This window comes from Cuculus canorus, chromosome 11 (assembly GCF_017976375.1).
Source record: "Cuculus canorus isolate bCucCan1 chromosome 11, bCucCan1.pri, whole genome shotgun sequence".
NCBI classification, from domain to species: Eukaryota; Metazoa; Chordata; class Aves; order Cuculiformes; family Cuculidae; genus Cuculus; species Cuculus canorus.
The window spans coordinates 13,523,163-13,550,701 of NC_071411.1; the positions used below are offsets into that span (position 1 = coordinate 13,523,163).

Below are 27,539 nucleotides of genomic sequence, written 5' to 3' on the forward strand. Positions count from 1 at the left end.
TAAAACTACATAGAAGTATTTTTGGTAGCTCTGAAGAATACTAAAATACAAAAATAACTTCCCAGTCAAACAGTAGTGACACAGGCAGAAAGCATTCCCAATACAAGGATTTCAAACTACTGAACCAAACAACTTAGCTGGTACAGTTTGAAAGCCAAGATTTGTAAAGAAACTGCATGTGTCCCCACTGTGTGGGGTCAGGGATCTGGAACTGAAGTCTCAAAACAAGCAGAAAAGGCTTATTTTAAAAGAATATTATGCTGCAAAGTTGCCCACAACTTCCACACAAAATGCTACCACGTCACTGTTTAATAAAGAAATCCAGCTCTTCCTCTAACTTAGTAAAAGGATGCAGTGGAGAGAGAAGCAGTAATCACATTCTCTCCCTGGTGCTAAACATGCAAAGCTAACCACTTGAAAGCTGGAAATGCCAGAGTTAAGATTGACTGTGGAACCTTAATTTGCCCCCTTGTGCCTGTGCATAATGATATGGTATTTAATTACATGAATACAACCTTCAGTTTTAAGATCCTGCCTCATTTCAGTACATTGAATGGATGAGTAGTAAGGTCTGCAGGACTATCTAATTTTGTAAGCATGAGATACTGTTAAAGGTGACAGGAGGAATATGAGGGAAGCAAAAAGCTGGTCTCACAAATAAGGTAGCTTAGTATCAGAGAAATGAATTTGTTATCACAGAAATCAAAGGAATCATTCAGCTTTAAAAATAAAAGTATTTGAACTTGAAACAAAGTAAAATATTACAAACAAAATAATCTGGGGGTTGCATTTTTTTTTTTTTCCTTTTGGAAAATCTGCAGAGGAAAGATGGACAGGGATTGGTGTTCCCTCAAGCAGGTTTAATTCACATTTAATCCCCTAATGGGAAGCTACTACCTGACCTGCTGGCTCCTAGCTTGACACTTAGCCATATTAAAGGGACCAGATGTGAATAGGTATACAAGACTGGCAAGTACAAACTCTTTTCCCACTTAATCTTAGATTGCCTACTGGAAATTACGTCTCAAAGCATCTAACAAGACTGGCACAGCATGAAGGACCCCATCATATACCATGCAACATTATACTAATGGAGACCGGGGAAAAGGCTTATCTGTTTGTAGCAAATATTCTCCACATGCAGTAAAGGAAATTAAAAGAGAGAGTCTCAACCTTTTTGCCTCCACTGCTTCCTTCGTAGTTGTGAGGCTCACACTCAATAGACATTTATCTGGTACCTCAACAAAAAGCACACACCTGCATTTCCCAAATTCCCTACAGTAAAGATTAATGCCAGCAAATTCTAACAAAGCCCCAAGTCTGATGGACATCTAGGTCCATCATTTGGAAAAATATTACATTTTAATGCCAGTGAAATTCTGGTTGAAACCGTTGAAGGTTTTGCTCTCATGTCACTATTTTTTTGAGATCTGTGGTACCTTTCCAATGATGCAGACTGTTTCTAAGATTGTTTTCTCCTTGCTGTTCCTTACACAAAGGGCTTCCAAACCATGCCTAAATCATCCACCAAACCAGTGCCCTGTAGCATTGGGAGGACTCATCGGTCTGTAATCCATCCCAGCTCTAACTACTACCCATCTCTAGGACAGGCTCCCTTTGCTGTAGTTTCTCCATTTAAGAAACACAAGAGGCAAAAGACTTCTTGGTTGAGATCAGAGGTAATTGATTTGAAGTTATGAGTAAAATAGCCAACATTATTTAACACACAACAGGCTGGTTTTCCAAGTAGGGCTCCATTTCAAAGGGTGATTTCCACAGCGCTCTCTCAAGTATCAGTTTTGGGCTCCTGCAAAGGGGGCTGTGCTCTGAAATTTGCTACAATTTAAAACCATTTAATTCTTAAGCCTCTATGTTCATCTTTCACCATTTATAAAATGAAATTAAGTATTACTGCTCAGTTTTTAATTCGCAGTCTAAAAGTGTCAAAGTGAGAAGTGCTTTGTATTATTGAGCTTTGAGTATCACTGAAGTATTTATGAATAAACAGAAAGAGTAGCTCAACAGGACACAGCTGGCATGCAAGTCTTGGAGGAGGATGTTTTCTTCTGATTAAAAAAGAATCACCACTTCTCTATCCCCTCATGGCCAGAGAGCAGACTCTCCCATGTTGCTCCTCCTTTCATCTCATACTTGGGAAAGTTGGCAGTACACAGCATCCATCCAACAGAGAGTGAAATCCATCCTGGTGTAAACTTGATGAAACTGTGAAGCCCTTTCCTTCCTCCAGTTCCAAAATGGGCTGCAGCTTCAGAGTAATTTCCCCACCCCACCCCCATAGATCTTTTAAGAGCCACAAATCCCTGGTTACTTTTGATTTACAATAGAGGCAAGGTCATCCTTATAATGAAAAAACCAAGGTCTATATTTTCAGACACCAAGATTCAATTTATCATAGAGATCAATGACACTTTTATTCTCTATAGAGATGAAGTATCCATTTTACAGTAAAATTATCAGAGGAGGGGGTTGTGGGTTTTGGGTTTTCTTTAAAGGCTTGTTTCAGGTGCTGCATTGTTTGAAAACCAACTTGTACAGAACATTTTAGCATTAGCATCCTGCTCTTCCAGCTGCCTTTCATAAAATATAGTTCTTATATTATTGGCTGAAAGAAAAGGGAATGGTGAAATCAGAGAAACAAGACCTATTTTGGTGGTGAAATATAATACTAATGGTATCCCCTGAGTCAAGAGGTATTGCTAAGCCCTTCCAATTAAAATAATTGCCCCTTCCCAGTTTGCAGTGTGTGCACCACTGTACTCACCCCTGGAGATTCACACTATCCTGTGCAAGGACGAAGCAGGCATGGTGCATTATCTGTATGGTCACCCAGGATCACCCTTTTTTTCTAACAGGACTTTAAAAAACACAGTCCCATTGGAAATTCTCACTGAGCCCAGTGAAATGTCTTGCACCTCACCTTCAGCAGTGCATCTGAGCATCCAAAAACCATTTCAGGCATATTTATGTACAAACATTGGCTATTTGTCACAAGCTTCTAAGTTCTGTAAGATATACAGAACTGTAGACCCATCACAGATACATTTATTATAGTTGACCCAAATACCATACGCCAGTGGTAATTAGGGCTTCGTCTTCTCTACTGGGCTCTACCAGGTATCTGCATCCTTTAGCATCTCACAGAGAAAGCCAGATAACTAGAAGCACCAACTAACACACTGTATTGCCAAGATCACTGACATAGTTATAACTGTATGAAAATAAAATTTCTTTGTCATCTTTTCAAATACCATGGACCGAGCTATGAGCGATGTGATAAACAGGTAACATTTGGCAGCGTACCTCATACCTGCACCAGAGAACTGTATCAGCAGAAATGCTACAATAGAGATAGCCTAAATCTTTTGAAAGGTAATAATGTGCATTCTCATGCTGTTTGAGTTACAGCCTCCTCTGCCCACTGTATCCTATGGTAAAATAAGTCTACTAATAAGATTTATTTTAAAGTTACTCTCTTAAAGCACATGAAATTCCTGAATTTATCGATGGCTGCCCAAGAGTAAAACATTATTCAGATAAATTTCCCTTAAGATAGATGCTTTCCCATCATTATTTTCAGGAAAGGAAGGAATTGTAGAGTTTTTTACTAGTGTTTCTATTCCATTGGTACCCATTTACCACACATTTTCAATATTTTCACCTTATGCTTTCTTCCCAAATGACTGTTTTCTTCTTACTGATCTTAGGGCTGCTGAAGGCAAAGTAATTTTTTGCACCCACGTGAATCCAGTTCTCCACTGCTTCTGCATACATTTCTAGTTAAATAGCTTTGGACAATACCATGTTTGGAGATATTGACATAGACAGGACAACATTTGTTCACAGGGATTTCCTTGCTTTGATGATTTCCAGCTAATAAGAGCTGAGAGATTAGAAAGAACCTTGTTATTTTCTGGTTCCTCCTGCCAATTAACCATAATTACTTAAAAAAAAAAAAAAAGAAAAGAAAACAGAAAAAAAAAAATCAAAAAAAGGACCGCTGGCCTTTTTAGTAATTTTTATGGCCTTGCCCCAAGTTATTTTCAACTACAGTTTTCAAAACACCATCTCCAGGTAGTAAGAAAACAATCACAGTGTTCATGATGATGCGTTATACTTCTGAGGTACTAATTCACCTCTTCCATGCACATCAAGACAAATATTTGAGAGAAAAATTGCTTTCTTCATGTTATTTTGCACTGGCATTACATGACATTGATGTTTGCCCAAACCTGTAGGTCAGTGCCTAGCATGGACCCTGGGGATGCACTTTTCTGTAGCATCTTAAGAAGAAAATATATCACAGAATATTGGGGACGTCTTCAATATTTTGAGCCTTCCTGAACAAGTCACCACGCTGTTCATTGTATTACAAAGAGTTTCAGTGCTATTCTAATACAAAAATCTTGTTTTTCTTTTCATACACATTAAAAATAAACTCCTCTAATAACTGAGGCCCGGATTCAGCTCTGCTTTGTTCTCCATGTTCATTTGCAGCTACAAGAACAGAGTTTAAAATGAGCACAAAGTACCATCAAAACCACCTGCTTGTTCTATTTTGCAATCACTTTACAATCAGCCTACAAGGTGTTAAATGACTGCAAGAGTGCATGACAATGGAGAAGCAAGGAAATAGAGACACAATGAAATCATATGCTTGATCCAGCTGTGTCCTGAGCACTGTCATTTTCGATCCATAAGCACATTTGCAGGAGTGAACTGCTCAGCTTTTAGAAATGAAAAATATCAGCAGATTTTCTCTGCCATCATAGATCATCAGGGACATATTAGGACAGTTGCTGCTCTTGGCTGAAGTACTGCCCAGAATGGAAGCACCAATCTCTCCAAAACACTGTGCAGCCCAGTGAGAGAAATGCTGAAGCTGCTCCTCTGCCATCAGCAAAATACTTGAAATATTTGATTTCATGACTTTGGCCAAACCAAAGCCCAAAGCAACTGCTATTTAATGTTCCAAAATCAGAGCAAGATTTGACTTCTACAGAAGTCCAGTAGAATTATTCCAGATTTTTAAAATAAAATTGCCTTACATTGAGGGTGACATTGAGACTCCTGCAAATTGGTAATGGACTAAAGGAATCAAATAATCTTACAATTTTAGGGAGGAAGGATAAGGAAAAAAAATAATTCTAAAGCTGTATAATCAAAAGAACAACTAATGTTTTAAAAACTACATTATCTTTTCTCCTGTACTGGGAACTACTTTGCATGATAGACACTGGAAACAGAGGTATGACTCTATTTCCAAACAAATAAGGGCATGCATCTATTTGGAGACAAATAGGTGTATGTCACACATCTGCACAACTGATCCCAAGCTGCCTCCAGCTTCAGATCCATGAGCCCTGCAGGATCGAGCACTCCTGTAACCAATGGCTCTAACACAGCCTGGCTGTTCAGCCAGGTCCTGCCACCATTGGCCCAAGGTGACCAGCACCAAGGTGTCTTGCAGGCTGGGTTAGATGACAATTTGTGTCGTTTTCCCAGAAGTCAGACTAGTCCTAGCACAGTTCTGCACTGGTTCCAGTCCCCTCTCCAGGGATTTGCCAGTTCATCATTTCCTCCTCTCAAGCCTGGCACCAGGAGCTGGACCAGACACCCATAAAACAAGTAGGGAGTAGATTATAGCCACCAGTTGGATTTTGCAGTTGGACATGATAGCTCTGCAGTGATTTAACAGCAAATGGAAAACTGAGATCTCTTCACTAGGTGTTAACTTTATCATCTACCTACTTAGGAGGCTGCTAAAAAATTCCACTTAAATTAATAAAGAAGAGACATAATTACACAGGCTAGCAGAAAAAATGGTGGGTTTTTTTTTGTGGGCTAGCTTTTTTTAAACTGCATATAAATCATGTTTCCTTTTTCTTGTTTGACTTCACCAAACCTCCTATTTTTCACGTGTTTCATAACTAGTAATCTACAGAGGGTCAGCCTCTGAGAGACAAGATCTACTTGTCAAGCGCAGGCCAGAGTAAAGCATCCTAGTGTTTCAGTATTCAGGAGCCAGGACTAAATTTATTAAGGGTAGGAGCAGATGGGAGATCATCACAGAAAGTATACTTTTTAATTCACAAAACATATGTGCTGATACAATGCAGCATAGTTGCATGGGTTTTATGAAACTTAGAAATAAGTTTCTGTAAAAAGCATACTATTTTTTGTTCACATTTCAGAGCAGAATGTTTGTTACATACTGTATTTTAAAATTGTTTCAAAATCTGTACCTTAAAGTACACTGGATGGAACAGAATGCAGTATATCTTGGCCACAGAACCTTAATGTTTGCTTTTAGATACAACCCATACCAATGCTGAAAGCAAAAGCTTGAGGATGACATTAAAAAAAGCTATTGGAAAAAGAAAAAAGACCCACAAACAATGAGATAAACCTCAGCAAAACCAAGAACAAGCTGTTTGCTCTTTTAGCATGCACAATATAAGGAGGCAGATGGCATTTCACAACTCCTTTAACTCAGTGCCTACAGCTAAGCCATATGTATTCCTAAAACTCTTAACAGCTATAGAGAATAGCTTACATTACTATGGACTTACATTTCCAGGTGCTAGATATTAAAAGCAGAAAGTAGTTACTAAGGCTACTCATTTGTTATGTTGTGAGCTCCATATTCTGGAAATTCAAGCCCTCTGACAATCACAGCTACAACCAGATATAACATCTCTGAAAGCAGAGTGGAGAGCAGTCAGTTGGCTGCCCGATCCTAAGCCTACGCTGCGAGGTAAAAACATCTTAACAATGATACATTCAGCTGATACAGGCATCCAACAGACCAGAATACCCTGTGCACAAATTACCACTCCACATCTTCTCCTTTGCTATAAAGAACTGAAAGATTAATTGGTACAAAGCTACTTACACAGATCCCCGTGTTACTTGACCCTGACGGAACTCTCTCCAGTCTCATGCGAGCTGGAAAAGTGGATCAGAATTCAACTCAGCCTCTACTCAGCACCAGCTTGGAGCAGCTACTATCTCAGATGGAGCTGGCAACCCAACCCACTTCATATCTCAGGCAGTCGGAAGGGTCTTGGTGCCTTTTTTTGCATGCTATATATGTTTTATAGACTCCTTAAAAACTTCAGCAGAAGTTTTGGATTAAATTCTATTGATTCCACCAATGATTCATAGTCCACAGATTAAAAAAAGTCTTCTTCCCCCACTGCCTGGCTCCAAGAGGAGCAGTAAAGCTCCTCAGGGAAGAGATTAGAGGTGGCAATAAACAGGCAGCAAAATTCATCAAATCTTGTTTTACAGAGTTGTCCCAGAGAGGGGAAAACACCTGCTGTGAGACAACTGATAAGTAAATATATTTCTAAAGTAGCACATCATATAGGGCAGAGGAGCCCACTACCCCCACTAAAATTCATCTGGGCATGACCATCGCCATGCAGTAATTTGTAAGACAATCAAAACAGTGGGCTGCGGGTACACTGAACTGATAAAAGCAAGTGGCAAGCCTTCTGCCATTTTGTTTTGTTACTTTTGACAGTCTCACAGGAAGCAGAAAAATAAGCACAAATCTAATTATTTCTAGAAACTTTCTGGCATGGAATGCAGTACTGTGGGAACAAGGGCAAGGCTGGTCTTGGAGCAGTACCGGGCGAGTCCCAAGCCTGGCAGCGACTCCAGCGCTGAAATCCAACCTGGCTCACACAGCACCACACACACTGCTGCACATCGGTATTGTTCTAGAAACCAGGAATATGAGCCCCCCGTTTCCAACACACCATCTGGCAGCAGCCATCTTCCTGGCAGACACCATCTAGCAATGCTCAGGCTAACAGCCTATGCCAGCAAATACACTAAACTGGCCTTCCCTTTGCCCTTCCACTGGGAAAACAGCCCCAGAACAGAAACCAACATTGCCACTTGCTTTCCTATAGCACAATCTGATTTCAGCTCTGATCCAGTTCAGTTGATATGCATCCCGCTTTAATAGGTTCTTCTTGGCTCCTTCTCACATTTGAAACAATTGCCACCATTTCCTGATGTTTTGTGATAAACATACGGTAGTTTTGTGCCTTTGTTCTCTTTTACTTCTTTAAACTCTCGTATTGTGTTATGCCAACAGATCAGTAAAAGAAAGAATCAAAGTCATCATTCTACGCAGTGAAATTTTTCATTTGTCTTTCTATTCCTCATCTTTCATTAATGATTCACAAAGTCTTATCATTTCTTTTCTTAATCCTTTACCCTTCTCTATCCTGTACACTTTTGATGTACATGGACTTCTGTGTTACAAACTCTTCAAAGACATCATTACTCTTTACATTGATATGCACTGAAATATCTTTGTAATCTGTGATCAAAGACTTTCTATATCTGGCTGCATTCAATTTCTTTATTTACTCTTCCTTGACAGCCATTTTTACTTATATTAATTTTTGCTACAATATAGTGTTTCTGAGCCATCAAATCAGAAAGCCAAGGCAATTCCAAGTCATATTAGTCAGTGTGCTGGTGATCTGACTACAATGTGCCACTGTACAGAAAGGCAGAGGTTAGTCAATTAAAATGTCTGATTTTCACTTGTTAATATAACTGCCACTCAACCTCAGTAATCAGTAGGCATTATTCCCCTAATTCATAAGAATTACAGCAAGGCCTTTCCTTACTGAAGCAAAAAATTTATCACTTAGCCCATGCACACATTGCTCAGTTAAACTAGGCTATTGAGATAACAGTTTTCCCTCTCTTAAAAGCGGATAAATCTAAGCTGAGGCAAGCTCTTCTTCTGAAATAGCATCTACCAACAGACACAATTTTCATGGCCTTTGATGGTCAGACTCCAGCTTGCAAGCCTCCCACCAGTAGTCAATTTGTCATTATCCCATAAACCAATCTACCATCATCTCCTAAATAATAGATTTCAAAGTATCACCTTTATTCGGACTTCCTCTCATACTACCTTTAATATTTGGGTAGACCATCCCCCTACACATCCCCCAAATTCAAGTCCCTCCTTGAAACTCTTCTGTGTCAGAGACTGTGACGCTTAGGATGCTGAAATTTCATCATCACAACTAGCAATGCACTGTTGTTTCTTTTTGTCTCCCAAATCCATACGCATCTGCTGCTTTTTCTTAGACTTAGTGTGGTGTCCTTATGTAGCTCTTGGCATTGTTGGTTGAGTCCCAGCCTATAAATTACTTAAAATGACCAAAATAATCAACTACAATGAGTACCAGACTGGTAAAATTCTAAGTTTGCTACACTGAGAAAAATCTCCATTATCTTTGAGATATTTCATACCTAACCAACTTCGAAGAAATGTTTTCCTCACGCCAAATATTCTACTCACTTTGTGCTCATTTACCTAGAGGAACTAAGCAATACCAACAAGAGCTTTACAAACATAAGAAAAAAGGAGGTAGGCATGTAGTTACGAAGCACCAAAGCTTAAGGAAAACAGGAACTAACCGATGTCCTCAAATCACTACTTATGTCACTTCAACCTTTCCACAATGTCCATTAGGCTGAACAAAGCCATTGCACTAACCACCTCAACTTATGGATAGGACTCCTATGACCTTAGTATGCTTCCAGAGCAGCACCATGGGAATTACGGCATCATTCTGAGGAAGAATCTGATTTTTAATTGGGAATTTTTTCCATAGGTATTTTCATTTTTGGTGGTAATCTGTCTGCATGAAGGCAGATCACAAATTAACAGTTGGTCTAATGAAGTATAAGGATCATCATCCTAATTCCACAGTTAGACAGTAAGGTCCTAGGAGTGCAACAATTAATCCTCTGTTTGTTGGGGGTTTTAGCCAGTAGAATACCAAATTTCCTTTCTGGCTTTAATCCAGACACATTCTTTTTGATTTTTTTTAATATTTATGTTCTTCTGCCATCATTTTCTAGCCAGTTGCTCCCTCTTCTTTATTTCCTCAGCTATCCATTTCACAAAGCTGAAATTCCCACTTACCCCACGATCACCTCAACGTTCATGAATTAACCCTGGATGCTGAACTTTGTCATAACTGCTTTCTGAACCCAACTTTTCATTCAGAGAAGCACATCTGAGCTCTAACATATTTTTCAGTTCTTCAAGGTTATATTATACAGCCATGTGATTTAGGGGTGGAGATCACTGTAGTATTTAGACGCCTTCTATATCAATATGCCTGGTCTAAATAGGGGCTTTGAGGGCTTTTTGTTTGGCTTTGGAGATTTTTTGTTGGTAGGTTGTTTGGGCAGCAGGTGACTGAAATACAGTTTCACAGGTAAACAGCACCGTATTGAATGTACCAAAACAAATTATTATTTCATAAATAAACATCATTAATTTGCAATTTACAACCATTTTTAAAAGCCTATCTAAAAAAACCCACACATTTGATGAACATCAAGACTGCATTTTCAAATCTCAGTAACCCTAAGTATGTCTTAAAGAATGACTGATAACATCAGTGGAAATATATATGTAACCATATGCTTTCAACCCAAAACTATGAACGACAGAATTCAGCAACCACATTCAAAGCACTGTGATACACAGATCTTTTGAAGATTTTTCTATCACAAACTGGCAGGACGAACAGCTGCTAATTTTAGCAGCATTTGTTCTCCTTTGTTTACAATTCTGTTGTTTTTAATACAATCTCGTGCACTCAGCAACAGAGCAGAAGTGTATTTTAGCTATACACTGCACTGCTCTATCGGGCATTTAGAACTCAACTTTATGCCGTATTTGAGCCTTTCATAGTCTGGCTTCCCCAAAGAACCTAACACAGGTTTAGGATTATCTTAATCTAACCTAATTGGGCCTCTCTTAATTCTCGTTCACAGCAAGATTCCCACAAAGCCAGTGAAAGGACAAGAGGAAATGGCCTCAAGTTGTGCAAGCGGAGTTTTAGACTAGATATTACGAAAAATTTCTTCACCAAAAGGCTTGTCAGCCATTGGAACAGGCTGCCCAGGGAACTGATTCAGTCACCATCCCTGGAAGTATTTAAAAGATGTGAAGACGAGGTGCTTAGGGACATGGTTTATTGGCGGGCTTGGCAGTGTCAGGTTTACAGATGGACTTGGTAATATTAAAGGTCTTTTCCACCCTAAATGATTCTATGATTCTAGGGTATGATCACTTACTTTGTTTCTAAGAACATATTCCTACATGAGAGAGAAAATACTGCTCTGAGAATCTCTATATACAGCATATACTGCATGGGGACACCTGAGCCTGCTCTTTACATGCCAATGAAATGGTGCTATATACATGAATTCTAGCTAAAAGTGACAATAGCAGTTACTGCAAACCACAATTGCTACACTTAATAGAAAATGCAGCAGAATACTTTGGCAACTTTAGCTACTGAGAGTACAATATGTGTAGATTTTATTTCTGTTCCCTACCTTCAACTCTGCAACCTCATTGCAAACAGCAATACACTGAGTCTGGCAGCGTGCCTTTGAAGCGTTTGCCCTGCTGTAGAGGGTCAGGAGCTTGCTAGAGACACCACAGAGATGCTTCCCGCTGGAAAGAAGGAAACACCGATCAATTTTGGGCTGTTGCTGTGAGTCAGCACCTTCTATCAAAATCAGTCCCAGGATCAATATCTCTTAATATAATCCCCATGCCCATTCAGCTCTTTACAAGCAGAGAAGGACGACATACATATGGGGCAAAATTTTCTCTGCCTAATATAATACTATGGATGATCACAAGATCATCCACTTGAGTAAGGCAAAACATTAACAACCTCTATAAACAGTAATATTAACTTTAAAACTGTAGCATAACACAAAAGCTGTTTTATGTCCTTAAGTGCATTAATAAACAAAAGGAAATAACTCTTACAGGGGGGTTGGAAACACATACTCAAGGATTAGGGCACTGAAAAGACTAATTATAAAAGTGGAGTGCAACACGTCATGCCCTTGGCCAAGAAAGTTAACTGCAGTGGGAGCACTAGACATGGTTTTTATGGCAAAATGTTAGTTCCAAAGAAAGACAAATTCAAGTAGTTGTCACTGATGTTGAGCCAAAAAAGCTTTCTGGGTTTTGCATTCTCTTCTGCAAGGTCAGAGGTGACAACAGGACCTTTATTGTTGCTTATAGTTCATTTTATTTGAATCATACATGAATAGAATCCAAGAAGCTAATTAAAGACATAAACCTCTTGGATTGGATTAAGAGTTGTCAATTTTTTTCTTTCCTGTAGGAGGATAATTTTTTTTACAGCTTAAAGTTACATATTTTCACAAGACAAAGCAGAATGAAAAAAGGAAACAAAGAAATACATGCTTTACCAAAAGCCAATAAAAAGGAGACAGATTAGCTTTCAATCACACTGAAACGAGTCAAAGAAGTAAATCTAACTTTGCAGAGCTATAAAGGAAAGATCCATCTTTGCTTCTGCGGTTTAAATAAAAGTTTGACAAGAAAGTTAATAATATAAAAGAGAAAGGAGGATTTATAAAAATCTTTTTGCAGAAGTAAATAATTGAAACAAGCCACAGATCTCAGAAATTATTGTCGCTCCACTTCAACATGAAAAAAAACCTGCTGAATTTAGCACAGCATGCAGAATGTCACGGAATGCCAACACTTCAGAAAGCCAGCTTGCATATAGATGAAGTTATTTCAGAAACTTCACTGTTACAAAAGTCAGCCAAAATTTTACCAACTTCAGCACCTTCATGCCTATGCGCACACCCAAAGCAAGGATAATGTGGTGTAGCACGTCTCCTAAACATAAGACTTTGAGCCTAATGTCTCCCTACAAATTCCCTCTCCCTTGCCTGCTTTGGAGCATTGCTAACTGCAACATGTAGTTTTGTTACTCATTCAATTAAACCCCGCTCTCCCTCCTTCACAACAGCCCCACAACAGCAAGGATTTGCCAAGAAAGGTCAAGACACACTCAGAAGTGAAAACCTTTTCTAGAAGAAACCCATTGCATGAGTTCTGAGCAAATTTTCTGAGAAAATAACCACGGCTTAGGTAGTAAATTTCCTTCAGCTGTAACTCACATGGTAATTTCCTTCTGCAACCACAGCAAAAAGGCATTTTCTCACCTTAAACTGAAACTGTTCAACATTCAGAAAGTCAACACAAGACAAAAAAAGTCTCTATCAGGAGCTCACTCAGCCCATCTCGCTCACACACTTGGGAGTTAAACCGACTGTTCATAGAAGGAATTATTCTCCCTGGACAGCCTGGTGGAGGCTTTGAAGTTGGGAAAGCAAACAGTTTCTTAGCACCAGCTGGATTTTTTTTCAGTTAGCAAATTTGCTGTTAATTCAGTAGTTCAAGACATCAGCAAGAGCTTCCTATTTTTTGCTTTCCCTCTGGCACATCATAATTTTTTTTTCCACTTCCATGCTAAAGGTCTGGAGTTCGTTGCTATGCCTGCACTAAGCATATGGGGAGGCTTACTAGGAGAGAGTCAGAGGTTTTGCAGAGCCTTCTGGACTGGTTTTGAGGGATCAAATGGTTTCCTTTGATCCCAAATATTTGCCTACATTTTATCATTACCAGTTCTATCTCTGCACATCCCTAATTTTCTAGCAGGATGAAGGGTATATGTATTCCTCAGCTGCAAGCGACTAGCAAATCACTCCAGCTTCTGCTGTTGCAGCTTTCTTCTCCCACCTTGATTAACAGAGTCTTATTTCCTCAAAGCTGCTTAGTGCTATCTGATTCCCCAAAATCCTAAATTGTTGCTCAGAAATGAGTACAGATTTTTTGGCCTGTCTAGTTCTCAACTTTGGAATGCTAATCTACAGTGATGACTACCTCACATTTTTATGTTCCGCCTTAGCCAAGATTGTAATTTCAAATATTATTTGATTATATTCCTCCCCTGATGAGTTCAAAAGAAACAAAAGGCAGTAACTAAAATGTAGGCTTTAATTGCAGAAAAAAAAAAAGGCTCTGCAGAAATTTAATGTGGCAAAATAAGCAATAAATGTCATTGTTATGAAATAAGTTGTCATGTCATACAGCGTGTGCAAATAAGAATGAGTATCTTCTACAACAAGAAAGTGCTTTGCACGCTGTCTGTACTATCTGGAACTCATTATAAAGAATTGAAACACACACAAAAATAGCAATTGGGACTGAAATACTGAGTATTCAAAGAGCAAACAGGTAGAGGGGGTAGGGAAATGTCACTTTAAAAAGGCAAAGACAGGAAGCCCTTTGGGTCCAAATCACTGGGGAAAAATACTAAGACTGGATATTATTAAAGCCCCCCGTAGAACCCCAATTTCATTTTTAAATGCACATTTATTTCCAAACTAATACTTAGTATTGGGTTTAATTTTATGCAGGACTTAGGTTACCAAGGAAGACTAATGTCCCAGTTATAGGAAAGAAAATTTAAATAATAGCATTTGTTTACTTAAAGCTTGATAGCAAACATATTTCAAACACTGTTACTGAACCAACAGTGGGTGATGGATGCTATTTTAGACATATTCTAAAAAGATATTCTAGATCAAGAGACACACAAACTGGAAAGAGTAACAGGAGTGCAACAAGACTAACTGGAGATTCACAAAGCATGACATGAAGGAAGATTAAAAAAATTAAGTGCTATGTGCCCTAAAGAGAAGACGATTCATGGGGGGACCTCAAAGTCTTCATATAGGTGGAGTAGAACATAACCTTTTTTTCATACACATGACAGGTAAGACAAGTTACTCAGTTTTCTTGACTAATTCAGGGTAAACATCAAGAAAACCTTTCTAACAGCAGGGATGAGAAGGCAGAATAGATTAGTTGAGAATCCCTCTACCATTGGAGATCTTTCAGAATACATTGAATAAATATCTGTCAGGATTAATATATAGTTAATCCTGCCTTGGGGCTGACGGATGAGATACATGACCTCTCTAGCATCCTTCCAGACTATCTTACCATGATTCTGTTATGCAGTTGCTCACAAATTCAAGAACTGTATTTCACAACTAAAAATGTTTCCAAGATTCTTTAGGAGCTCACGACTAATGCAAGATAAATATCCTTTTCAGATACCACGGAGCTATTGGCTTCCCTGCTGTTGCAATCAGCATATTCGGGCAGCTAGGAACACACACAGAAGTGGGGGTAATTTCCATTATTAAGTTTGGAAGCCAGCTCTGAAGGACAGTAGATAAAGTGCTTTGCAATTGTGCTCAGGACAATTTCAGCAAAGATACACCTGTTAAAAGCACCCTTGAAATGCAGACATCTTTAAATCTTTTATGTTATCTACTTGAATGACTTAATTTTTGCAGACTTGATAAACGTTTAAGTAACATATCTCCCATGCTGGGTGTCAAGCTATCAAGGAAACAAAGAGTTTAAACACCATTTTAGAGAATTTAAATGCAAGATCTCTAAATCATTTACTGGCAAGGCTCCCAAATCATTCTTGCTTAATATACAATAGAATCATAGAATATCCTGAGTTGGAAGGGGCCCATAAGGATCAATTAACTTCCTGGCTGAGGAAGTTATTCTTACTCTCAATGCAGCCAGGAGGCTCCCATGAACCAGATTACTAAAAAATGGAATCTTCGGCCTTTCTGAGATCTAATTCCTAGCAATAAGATAATGTAATATAGCTTATTTAAAGTCATTTGTTTAAGTAAAGTATTTTATAAAATGCTGGCAATGACTTTAAAGAATATATCCTCCTAATGATTCTTGTCCTGTGTGTACACTGACCACCTGTGCAATCTGAAATCTGAACTCTCTTAATAAATCTTTCAGATACTGGGCAGAGACAAGTTTTAGAGTTCCCTAAATCAATGGCCTCTATGACTATTAATATATTCCATTTTAGACACTCTCAAGATGACTGAGTTTTGTTTGTTAACCGGGGCTAAAATTGACTTATGTTATGATAGACCATGAAAGCACTTCAGGTACAGCCAAATCAAAGCAGTCCCCCTGCTCCAGAGGTGTGTACAGCACCATATGAGATTACGATATCTTGTATAGCATGTAATTACCTCTGGCCCCTAGCAAAAATATAACAGAGGTGAACCATCTACAAGTTCTCAAATCTCATGATTGAGGACCAGAAGATGAAAAGCTGCCTGCACCACGCCCCACACACTCCTGCTATGAGTTCAGATTAGGTCTCATCTCTGGGCCCATGAACTGAGCCCCTTTCACTTGGCACCACTCAGTTTCTCTGTGAACCTATTTACAACACAATCTGGTTTGATCACATAGGCAATTCGTCCAGATCCCATGCAAATTAAATTAAAGCCACAGCTTTCATCAAAGCAATCCTTGTTTGTGTTGCAAGACCTGTGTTTTAATCTCATCACAGCCCAAGCCTTAAATCCCTAATGCCACTTCGCCATGAGTGGTACCTGGCACTGCTCACCTTGTTTACAGCCAAGTCCTGAAGTGCGCCCTTCAGCATCAGAGAACAAACAAGTGTTTGACTATTTTTGTCTTCTTTGCTACCCCCCAAATCATACGAGTTGGAGAATCCCTGTGCCCCGGGACTTTTTAGACTTATCTCATTGGAAAAATAGGCTGGGAGACACATAGAGCACCAGGTCAAGCAGGCAGGCAGCAAGAACAGCAGTCAGAGACTGCAGCACAGAAGAGGTGGGCAAACAACCAGAGCCTTGCCATTACCTCTGCAATAGACTTTTCTAGAAATCAGGGAAACCTCTGAATTTGAAAGCACATTTCCAGAGGAAAACAAACCACATTTCCAGAGGAAAACAAACCAAAACCCCTTCCCTGACACAGTAAGAAGCAAAAAGTCAATTTGTCAAAAAAAAAAAATCAAAAATAAAAAAACTAACAACACTCCCGTCCAACCAGAACAAAATCAAAAGCACAGGCACACAAAACCCACAAAAAACAAAGAGGAGGAAACTTTGTCTGTTAGCAATGCACACACTGAGACTTCATATCTTTGTCATTTCCTCTCCCCCCATCAACATTCTGTGTGGGTGAGGAATAACTGCCACAAACAAGTCAAAAAACAACCTGGCTTTTCATAATTATTTAGGCTTTGCAATAATAATTTTTTCTTCTCTGCCAATAAAGGTAAGCATTACAAGACAAGGTGTCAACAGCTTTTATGAGAATCAGCTGAAGTGGCAATAGCTAAAGTTCATGCTAAAGGATTAGTTCTTAACACATTATGAGTAGCTGCACAATGAAAAGCATTGACCAGCATTGCACAGTGACAACAGTAGATAAAAATCCTCTCCCGAATCCTAGTTTTACACTTTATTTTACTCTGCATTCCTCAACAGAAGGGAACAGTCATGTAAGCTGCTTTCCAGAGCAGCTTGTTGACTAACAGTGGGTTGAGCATGAAGTAATGCTGGGTCGCAGCTTTAGATTTCACCTTGCTGCTGCAGGTTTCATCTTAGTCACAAATCCCTTTCAGAAGGGGAATGAAGATGGTTTTTACCTCCACTAGTTCGCTAATTCACTAAGCTACTGTGCTTTCTATTTTCTATCCTTTCTCTCCAAGAGGAAAAAAAAGTCATAAAAAGTCAACACATTAAACCATTCAACTAGTTTACAAGCATAATGCAAAGTTTTGTTCTAGTTAGGATTTTCAGAGTAACACAGCACTGTATTATGCAGCTCATGGACTGAAAGAGCTCTTTTGAAGCTGCTCTAGCTTATCATTTAAATAAGCGCTGATTTTTCTATTTATTTTTTAAGGAGATATATTATTAATTAGGTGACAGAACAGAGCAGCTTTCCTGGAATTACTCCAGTCTGTGGCTGAAAAACATATGCAGGATGCCATGCAGAATAAAACCCCTCAGTAACATAAGGGGAGGATTTTATACCGCAATCTCAATGGTTAGCTTGTCAAGAAAAGTATACTAGGACATAAATCTCTTCTCTTCCCAGTTTATGCTGGGGACAGTAGAGTAATTCAGTGGATAGATTAGGAGTAGGTGACTGTCTACTTAATCCCTACAAGTTAAAATTAGTTCAAGGACTGTATGTGGGATTGCCAAAGCAAATTCTGTCTCTTCTCATACCCAAACCACAGATTTCCCTTGACAGACTCAGGTGAAGATGTCAAAGGAACCAATAAATCCCAACCAACATTGCCGCACTGGCTCAACAGCAGTCATGTTACTACTTGAAACACCAGATCCATGGTCCAATTTGAAATGCTGGACAGACAAAGAATAACTTGAATGAATGTAATGACTTCATTATAAATTTCCTCACACCTACCTCGTAGGCCCAGCTCGGATCCTGCTGGCCAAGTGCCTACATGCACTGCAGAGCTGGAAACCAGGAGCATTCAGCTTACTAGAGGCAGGGAGTATTTAAAGGTGCTTTCTTATTCTCAGACACAAAGTCTCCAGCGCAAGTTATAACATCGTGGCTTGTTCTTGCTGATACAGCAACAGAGATGGATGCAGAGGTAACTCACTCCAGACCTGTAAATGAATGACAGGGAGGACAATTAGCATTGCAGTTAAAGTACTCCACTCTTCTTCAGTGTTATATTACATCAGCGCTTAAAATGTAAATACATGTGTAAAATAAAATATTTGCTTACTTTTCACACAGGTATAAACAAGAACGCAAGTTTCAGTTAATGAAGCATAAGCCATATATAGCTTGATAGAGCACAAAGCAGAAGCCTGTTAGAAAATTGCCTCTTGCCTGTTTGCACAAGCTGGCAGGCCAGACTCACACCTACAACCCCATCTCACGGTATCTCTGGATGGCTGTTGCTCATGATGCAATAACAACGAGGTATTAACAACATGTATTTCGAATGGTGCCCTCAGGATGCAACCTCATGCTCATACACAAATCAAGTAAGCACAGCTTAAGCAGTTATTGCGCACCAGCTGCCTACATGCACAGTCTTAGACTATTGCAAATGCAAGGAAACACAACTCACAGGCAATGGAAGGGCATCAGCTCATGTGGATTACAGGCTCACTGTCAAGAGACCACAAGCCCACTGCAGTTAAACTGTGCTAAGCTCAAGTGTTAACTGTTCCCATTGACAATCGTTGTACTTCCTCCCGCACTCAAAAAGAATTAAAAATCCTCTGAAACTTCTCACATTTAGCAAAGGAAATAGCTAGCAGAACCACCGTAGGAAGTGTCTGCTTCCCTGAGGATCAGCCTGCAGGGAAAAGCGAGGCACTTATTTACCCACCATGCCTCCTAGCTACTGGGCAAACAACCGCAAGTTCTCAGCAGTGCAAAACCCCACATAAGTTGCAGGAAAAACAGCTGCAGGGCACATGGGCTTGTTCAGCACCTTATTGCAGAAACACAGTGCAGCAGAACAGTGTCTGCCCTCAAATCTGTCTGATGTGACCTTGTGAAACTTCCCTTTCATATTAATGTTTAAAAAAAAATTTAAAAAATCACATCCTTCACGTTGACCTTCTGTATAACATAAGGCCAATAGGACTTGCAATAATTAATCTTGGAGTCAGAGCTAAGCTTTCAGGGAAGTATCTGATCTCCATATGGACATTGTAAGCCACAGAGAATCCACCAAAGCCTGTGATCAGTTGCTCTCTTGCTTTGCTCTCTGCAGATTTGTTTGACGTTTTTGACATTCAACATCTGGGTCTCATACCAGTGAGACCGAAAACACTTCTGTTACCGAAACTTGATCGCTTTTGTGGGTCCAGCATAATTCTCCTAAACTTCAGGAGCTCCACCTTGTTACACAACCTATGAAGAGAAGAGTTAGTCCAAACTACTCGAAAGACCAAGTGAGTCTACATCAACTCCCAGGTACCTGAAATTAGGATACTGGTCAAAGTATCCCTTAGGCTTTATAGAACTGAGCTCTTTGAAGCCGTCTATTAGTACTCCACAGAAATAGGGATTTTACTACCCAATTTACCTACTACCACATCAGATGCCTGTGATGCAGAACAGGGTATGCTCTAGAGAAATGTTTCCATACACAGACCTCAAAGTTGTGTTTCCATCTGACCATCCCACACAGAAACCAGATGTGCTCCACAAATGCACTCAGATATCATGTTTCTTTTTCACAGGTATTGGTAGCAATTCAGTAAAGCTGCATTAATACAAATTTAAAGCAAAAAGACCCCAGTTTAAATTAAAAAAAATAATAATCCAGAGGGCAGCATACACAAGCCGATCATTTTGCCCTCCTCCTCTTCCTTTTCACTTTTCCCTTTCAGAAGGACTCAGGCATTAGGCTGAGGGTTGAACTGCCAGTTCAGATTTTCAGCCTTAGGAGATGAATCTCCCTTATGACTTGAGTCGTGCCTGTACCAACCTTTTGCAATTGTGTATCTGTAGTTAATCATATGCAGCTACACTGAACCTGATTGTTAAAAGGCTGAGTAAATATAACTACACCCTCGTTATCTTGTTTAAAGGTAGAAAGATTAATTTGAATTCTAACTGGAAATACTGATCCAACACATAAGGCTGAAATGTAGCGGTTTTCAATTACACTAAGAAATTGGTCTTTTGAATATCCAAATTACGCAAGGCAAAGCAAGTTCAATTTAATCTATTCATGGGGATATATTTGCCATCTTCATAGCGCTGGATGTCAGCGGGCAACAGCTAAAAGAGAAAAGAATTGTAGCGTTGGCTGTTGGTGCCCTCCAGGGGCCAGACCGAGTACAGCTTTCAGGCAAAATGTAGTTTTCGAACCGTCAAACAAATATGATAAATACTGCATATTATTCCCCATATTATTTAAAAGAGTGCAAGTGCCATTATTCATGCTACCCTCGGAGGACGGTTTCGCCTCCCAGCCCCGCAGACACTGGGGTGCTTGAGCCAACAGGAGCAATGCAAGGGAGGGGGATATTTATATTTGACTACTTCCACTTTCCCTGCCTCGATTAGTAAGAAAATGAGGTTCCTGTTCATTCATATTGTGCATCTGTCAGTCCTCTTCCACCAGCATGGAAGCGTTTGCCTGGATTTCAATAAATCTGGGGGAGAAGTAGAGGTGACCAATATACTACAGGCTGATAGCATTCATAAAATAGATATCAAGAAATTAAAGCAACTAAATTTGATGGCCCACATGCTGGAAGGCTGAAGCACTAACTCGGCCCTTACACCCACTACACACTGAACCATAGGGTAAAAAAATCCAAAGAAAACACAATCTTGTAACTTCTATCCATAGCATAAATTGCTAGATAAGTCCATTTCTGTCTGCAGCTTGCTCCAGCTTTATGTTAAACTACCAATATTATCCACTGGGCTTTATGCCCTTTGGAACAAGACAAAAAGCATCCTTTTGCTCTCATAGACTGCAGAATTGTTCCTTGGTGTAGGGACTATGAATTCCTATTTTACACTGCCATTCCACAGAACAGCTGTCACAAAGCTCCATGTCAGAGAGGGTAGGGAAAAAGCAGGACAAGAGTACAGGAACAGTTAATGTTAGCCCAGAAGATGTACTGTGCATCCTATGCACAACATACCTCCAGCACAAATCCAGGATTTTTCTGAATTAGTGGAGCTCTGCGTCACCTCCCAGCGCACACAATTCAGTAACTGCAGACAGCATGGCCAAGAGGAGGTGGACCATCAAAGCATCATTATGTTAGAATTTCCTCTCCTTTTTCTTATGCATTAGGAAGGCATGTTGCCAAAATAAAGTTTGCATTATTCTCCAGTCTCACCTGCAAGAGTACCTATGCTTTATAGATACTTCTACTGCAAAACTAGAACTCAAAGTTTTTCATACACTAGAGATGTCCATATGATACTAAAAACATTCTTACACTTACAGCATAAATTAGCCAATAGAAGTCTTAGTTGGGGAATGCTTCTCTGTCATTGAAGTGAGTATGGCACAAATGCTTTGTTTCTGAGGTTGAATTTTCAGTATATGCTAATAGTTTTCAGCCAACTATGCATAAATACTTAATTTAAGAGATTACATTTTCCCACAGGCATACATAGGCAGGACTGCACTAGATTCTGTGAATGCAGGGCACTATAAGCTCAGCGTTTTCTCCTCTGAAAGTCCAGCATCAAGCTCCTGGCCCAGATGCTGCTGACCTAATACACCAATGTAATATTTGCATATCACGAGGTTTCAAGAGCTAAAGCCGCTGAAGGATGTTCTATGATGTCAAGCACACAAGTCAGCTTCTGACTAGAAGTGCTGAATAACTTACCTTTTCCCTCCCCCTTTCCCTGCATAGAGCTCTCCAATTGTGTCAAGAATTGAGATTTTAAAGACAAGGAGAATCCAAAAAGTCTTTGACATAATTAATATCAGATAATTGTTCCAAGTCTTCTTTCATTTGCCAATTACAAGTGGAAATTGAGTCTGGGGAGATACTGCAGATCATCTTTATGCAATTATGATTTATGATGAACTACCCAGCTCCAGCAGCACTCCCCAAGCTACAGCACAATGATTCTAAATGGAGGACCTGTAGTAGCAATGACATAACATCAATTCCCAGTATTTAACATTCCCACAAGCTAGAATATACACTCTTGGTTTGCTGCTGTATTTGACCACATAGCTCACGGATGAAAAATTACTCAAGAAATCCGAATGGCAGGTAATTAGCAACACAAGCTGTCTTCTGTTACTTTGTTTTGTTCTCCTTGAATCATTTCCCATCCATGCTCTTTCTCACTGTTTTCCAGGTTTACTGGTAGGCAGCTTCAAACTTGAAAAGCAGCTTGGCTTCCAGTGATGCTATTACACAGTTTTTGCAACTTGACAGGTTTGGGGTTCAGACAGAGCGTAATCCCAAATAGCTAAAAAATTGACAACGAGCTGTCAAAACCGACTAACTTCACTGAGCTTTCTACAAGTTCACCCTCAGCAGAAACACAGCTCCATCTTTTTACCTCTAAGACATCCTGTAAGAGATCAGCCTCTTATTGAAGGAGGAACATCAGTTAACACATAAGGCAACACACCAAAGCATCAGGGTTCTGGGCCCACGGGGGCTCTCACACCGAGAGCTCCACATGCTGCTTTCTGGGAAGGCAACAAAAAGGAAAACTGTATTCCGCAGAGCCTGCCACATTGGAGATATTTTCGCCTACATTTAGTCAACTCGGGGATTGTGGAAGAACAATCCCTACTATACTCCGTGCTTTTCACTTGCTGAACTATGAAAGAAAACTAAGCATATGTGTTTTGATCACCTGCAAACCAGAGCAAGAGGCAGCTCAGCCAGTGCTGGACACTGTTGAGAAATGCACCCTCTCTCCAGCACCTGCAGGTGGCACGGTCTTCTTGTGTATTTCTAATCTATGCTCCATAATCACATTCCAGGGAAAAAAACTTCATAGATGAAAAGAAGTTTCAAATATTATATACTGATGTATGATTCATCAATTGAAAGAATTGCTTTATTTTCCAGAGGCTGTGCTGGATTAGATTTAGAAAATATTGACATGAAAAGATTAATGCTGGAGAAAACAAAGTGAGTTAAAGGAGATTGACAATGAAATACACACCCAACACTGCTCAGAAACACAGAATATGAAGGCTCTTGAAAAGCAAGATTCATATTGATTAGAATAGTAGCAAACATCATCAAATAATGGAGTAGTGCTCGTTCTTTTAATTGAAGTTCAGTTGGTATTTCTACCTAGATAGTATTTAACTCCAAATTTTTTGCCGAGTGACTAATCTTTTAACTCGTAATAAGGTGTTTTAACCCTACTGCCAGGCTGTCAAGTAGTGCAGGTTTAGAGTCACTCATGTGACGCCATCACCCCCCACCCCAGGAGGAAGAAACTGAAAATTAGTATTTTGTGTAGCTAAAATTGTGTGTGTTCAGCTTGAAACACCTTTTAAAAGGATGTATACACCTTCAAGAAATCAGAACTCGATTCATGTTTTTCTGCAGGCACCAGTCACTTCAGAAAACTCAGCCCAACATGCAGTGGGGTCTCTAACACCACCCTGCTGACAGTACTATGAGCTTTTTCACATCCAGCCATTCAACTTGCCTTCAAGTTTAACATGTGTTGACACAACGCTTAGCGGTGTTGTGTCAAAACCTCCATTTTTTGTCTTTAGACTGTGTTGTATGTATATAAACACAGAACAAAACTGAAAGAAGACCTTTTCTCAATAACAATCCTGAAAAGCTACATCTCAACTATGAAGGACTTCTACTAGCAATTAAGTCCACTAGCAGCTTTTCCAAGGCATGGTACAAATCCTGGAGTGTTCAAGTCCAGTGGCAGAATTTTGTGGCAAGTTCAACAGGTTTGCTAGTGGCAGTTGTCAGAGAACATGTTCCAGAGCACTTCTCCATGAGATAGACTTGCAGGAAAACCTATGGAGCAGTCTCTATTACACAGCTGCTGGGAAGATTTTTTTCCCATGTGACTTCTTACAGGCCGATAACAAATGGGATCTCTAAAGTGATACATCAGGAAAAAAGAAAGAAGAAAACAAAAAGACAAACAGCTTTTTTCAGGTCAGGTCCTCAGCCTACACAGTTAACATAGATGGACAATGGGACAGAGCAGAGGCAGGACCCCAATCCCAGTGCCCATGTAATGATGCTCCTTGGATGACTCGGCTTTCGCAGCATCCCCCTTTGCAGCCCTGTTGCCGTTAGCAGACATAGAATCTCATCATTTTTACACTGACGCCTACCAGGACATTGATTCCAACAACAAAGTATGCACCAGTATGTTTACACTTGGTTCAGCTTCCAAACTGCCTCAAAATAAGAAAGAAATTCTGAGCCATAACCACTTAAATTAATGGTTTTATAGCACGTCTGTGATACCTTGGCCACAGAACACAGTGATTCATAGCACGCGACAACATTTCAGTAATCGTAATTGCTTTTGAAAATAAAACTACAGCTGATCAGGGTGGTCTTGTTTTCCTTAAATACATTAAAAAGTCATTACCTCAAGAACTAGTTATATCAACAAAGCACTTCTTAAAGGGACAGCATTACACAACACCAAAGGGCTTTTGAGATGCTGATACTCCGTCCTTCAGTCAGTTCTGTAACGAACTAAATCTTTCATTCAACAGCTAGGAACATTAAGCTTATAGATTCTCTCTTCAAAGCTTCTTGCTGCCCTTCACTGGCAAAGAGTCTGGCTGAGCTTGGGAAGGAAATCAAACTGCTCATATGTATCAGCACATTTTCTCCCCTGGGCCTAAATTTAAAGCAGACAACATGTTTCAGAAATATTAATTTAGATTAGATATTATAAGTATAGCATAAGAGTTTCCCACAGTTTTCCTTCTCATGCTTCTAGCTTCATTTATCAACTCAGCCCTGCCAAAATATATTATACAAAGTTGTTGGCAGCTGCTGTGGTCTAAGGCATAGTCGTATCTCAGAGATGAATATTTACAAGGCAATGTCTCCTTTTAACAAGGACACAAGAAACCACGCTGCCTGGCAATTGCACAATGCTGCAGTTAACTCCTCCAGCACCGGAAGGATTCTTGCAGTAAAAAGGGAGCAAAGCAGAAGAACAGCACCCAAATCGGGAAGAGTCAACACTTTGTAATGCAACAGAAACGGCAGACCTTGAAAAAGGCACGTTTCAAGTGCAGGAACTTTGGAGGAAAAAACATATCTACCCAGAAGCCAGCCTAGTTCATGTGTCACCCGATACAGGTCAGTATTAAAGGAAGTTCCTCTCCACCTTTATCAAGTTTTGTATAGCTTCTTATTACATTATAGACTGTGCTGTTGGAAGATTGCAATCAATGAGCAAAATCCTGCCACAGTAGTGCTACATGCATCCCTTCCTACTACTCTAGACAAGGCAACAGTTCCCACACTGAAGAGTTTTATTACAAAAGTTTACTGTGACAGAGCCACAGGAAGGATATAACAGAATAATAGCAATAATGACAACAATGCCAAGAAATCCTTAAGATCAGCAATATTTGAGCCAGGGTAACACAGTTGTCACTGGTCTGTTCTTGCAGAGCACCTGTAACAGCATGTCACAGCAGGCAGTAAACACAAGACAGAAGTCCTCTTCCAAACTTCAAGCTTCCCCAGAGCCCTGACACCCACAATGTGTCAGCCATGCTCAGTTCTCTTATCTGAGTTGCCATCAACACCAACCCCTGCTTTCTGCAAGCCTCCCTCCAGCCCTCCTCCTCTGTTCGTTTGTGCTTGTTGTACATCTGCTCTCTAATCAATCCAACAGTCCTACTCTCACTGATTACTCTGAAAATAGGCATGACTGTCTTCTCATTAGCTGCGTGCAGCACACAGCTAACAGGAAAAAGTCCTGTGGCATTTCAATTTGAAAAGGTTTCTGGTACTCCATTTCCTTCTTGTTTACACCTTCCACATTTATATTGATGGCAGCCACTAGAAATTGCAGCAGAGTGGTTTTCTGTTTATAACACCCTTTGTTTCTGCTACAGCAACAGCAGGATCCCAGCTCCCACTCAATCTTTAAGTGACAGAACAGCTTGCGTGGTCATGCTAAGGCATGTAAAACCGCTAAGTGCAGCCAAATGCTTCTTCAGATCTGGATAGAAGTATAATATCCTTCAAATTTCAATACTGCTCTAATCTTTGCATGCCACAGCTCCTGCTTCTCAGCAGAAAGCAGAGGAGTGAAAGCAGTTTTTTGCACTGCTTGTTCTTCTTTGCAACACTCAAACCCGATAAATACCAGCAAACCAAAGCATAAGTTTTCCTTCCACTGACGGATACACCATCTCTAAATTTTTCAGATGTGGTTCTTCAGATTTCTTCCAAACAGAACATACACAGTATTATTTAGAGCTCTGCATGTCATTCCAAGAAAGCCATTTGAGTGTGTTTTGGATAAAGAGCTTGCATGATTCTAGCATGTTTTCTCCAAGCTTAACTGGGTCAGGACTGAAAAATGATAATGGTAACCTCTGTGCTCTTAAGCCTCAGAAAAAAAAACCCTAAGCCTGTTGTCCACACTTCAGTCATTCTCCCATACTCTTCTACAGTCAAATACTCATACTTCCATAACTCCTCTGGTCCTAAACTCAGGCACTACCTCCAAGAAGTGAATAATTTCTTGGTGAATTCTGTTTCCTCCCAGCATGATACCATTCAAATTTACACATGAATTCACTTTACCAAGTGATACCAGTAACAGACCATACACTCCAATACCACTACTTGTAAAACACCACTTTAGACCTGTGAACCGAGACCTGACCTGTTTCCTTAATCAACTGCAACAACATTGATCCAAAACTCTCCTCACAGAGCAAGAGCCCTCAGGTCCTTTGGCTCCAGACCCAGCACTCAAAAGCATTATTGCTCCCTCCCTCAGCAGGGACTCCTGCAGCCATGTAGCAAACACATGGCAAGGGTACACAGGGAGAAAAGGGACACCGCAAGAGACGAGAGAAGCAATGGGATATCAGCTATCTGTATTGTGTGGGGCTGGGGAAGGACAAAGGGGAGAACACATGTTTGGGTACTGCATGCCTCAGCATGCCACATAGCAGAGACAAGAGGGATTATGGAACTGAGACAGAGGGGGACAGTGCGAGAAACCTCTTTGGTCTGAAAGAAACTATTCA

At 39.9% G+C, this 27,539-nt stretch overlaps 1 long non-coding RNA gene across 5 annotated transcripts in view; it reads right to left on the minus strand.

Annotated features, from left to right (window-relative positions):
- LOC128853238 (uncharacterized) overlaps positions 1-27,539 on the minus strand; it is a 176,940-nt gene that overhangs the window by 112,830 nt on the left and 36,571 nt on the right. For 3 of the 5 annotated variants that reach the window (XR_008451594.1, XR_008451590.1, XR_008451591.1), the window contains exon 2: positions 18,236-18,444. This is a non-coding gene — a long non-coding RNA (uncharacterized LOC128853238). Of the gene's footprint in view, positions 1-11,418; positions 11,540-18,235; positions 18,445-27,539 lie in introns of all 5 variants that reach the window. The other 2 variants (XR_008451593.1, XR_008451592.1) reach the window with 1 other exon arrangement.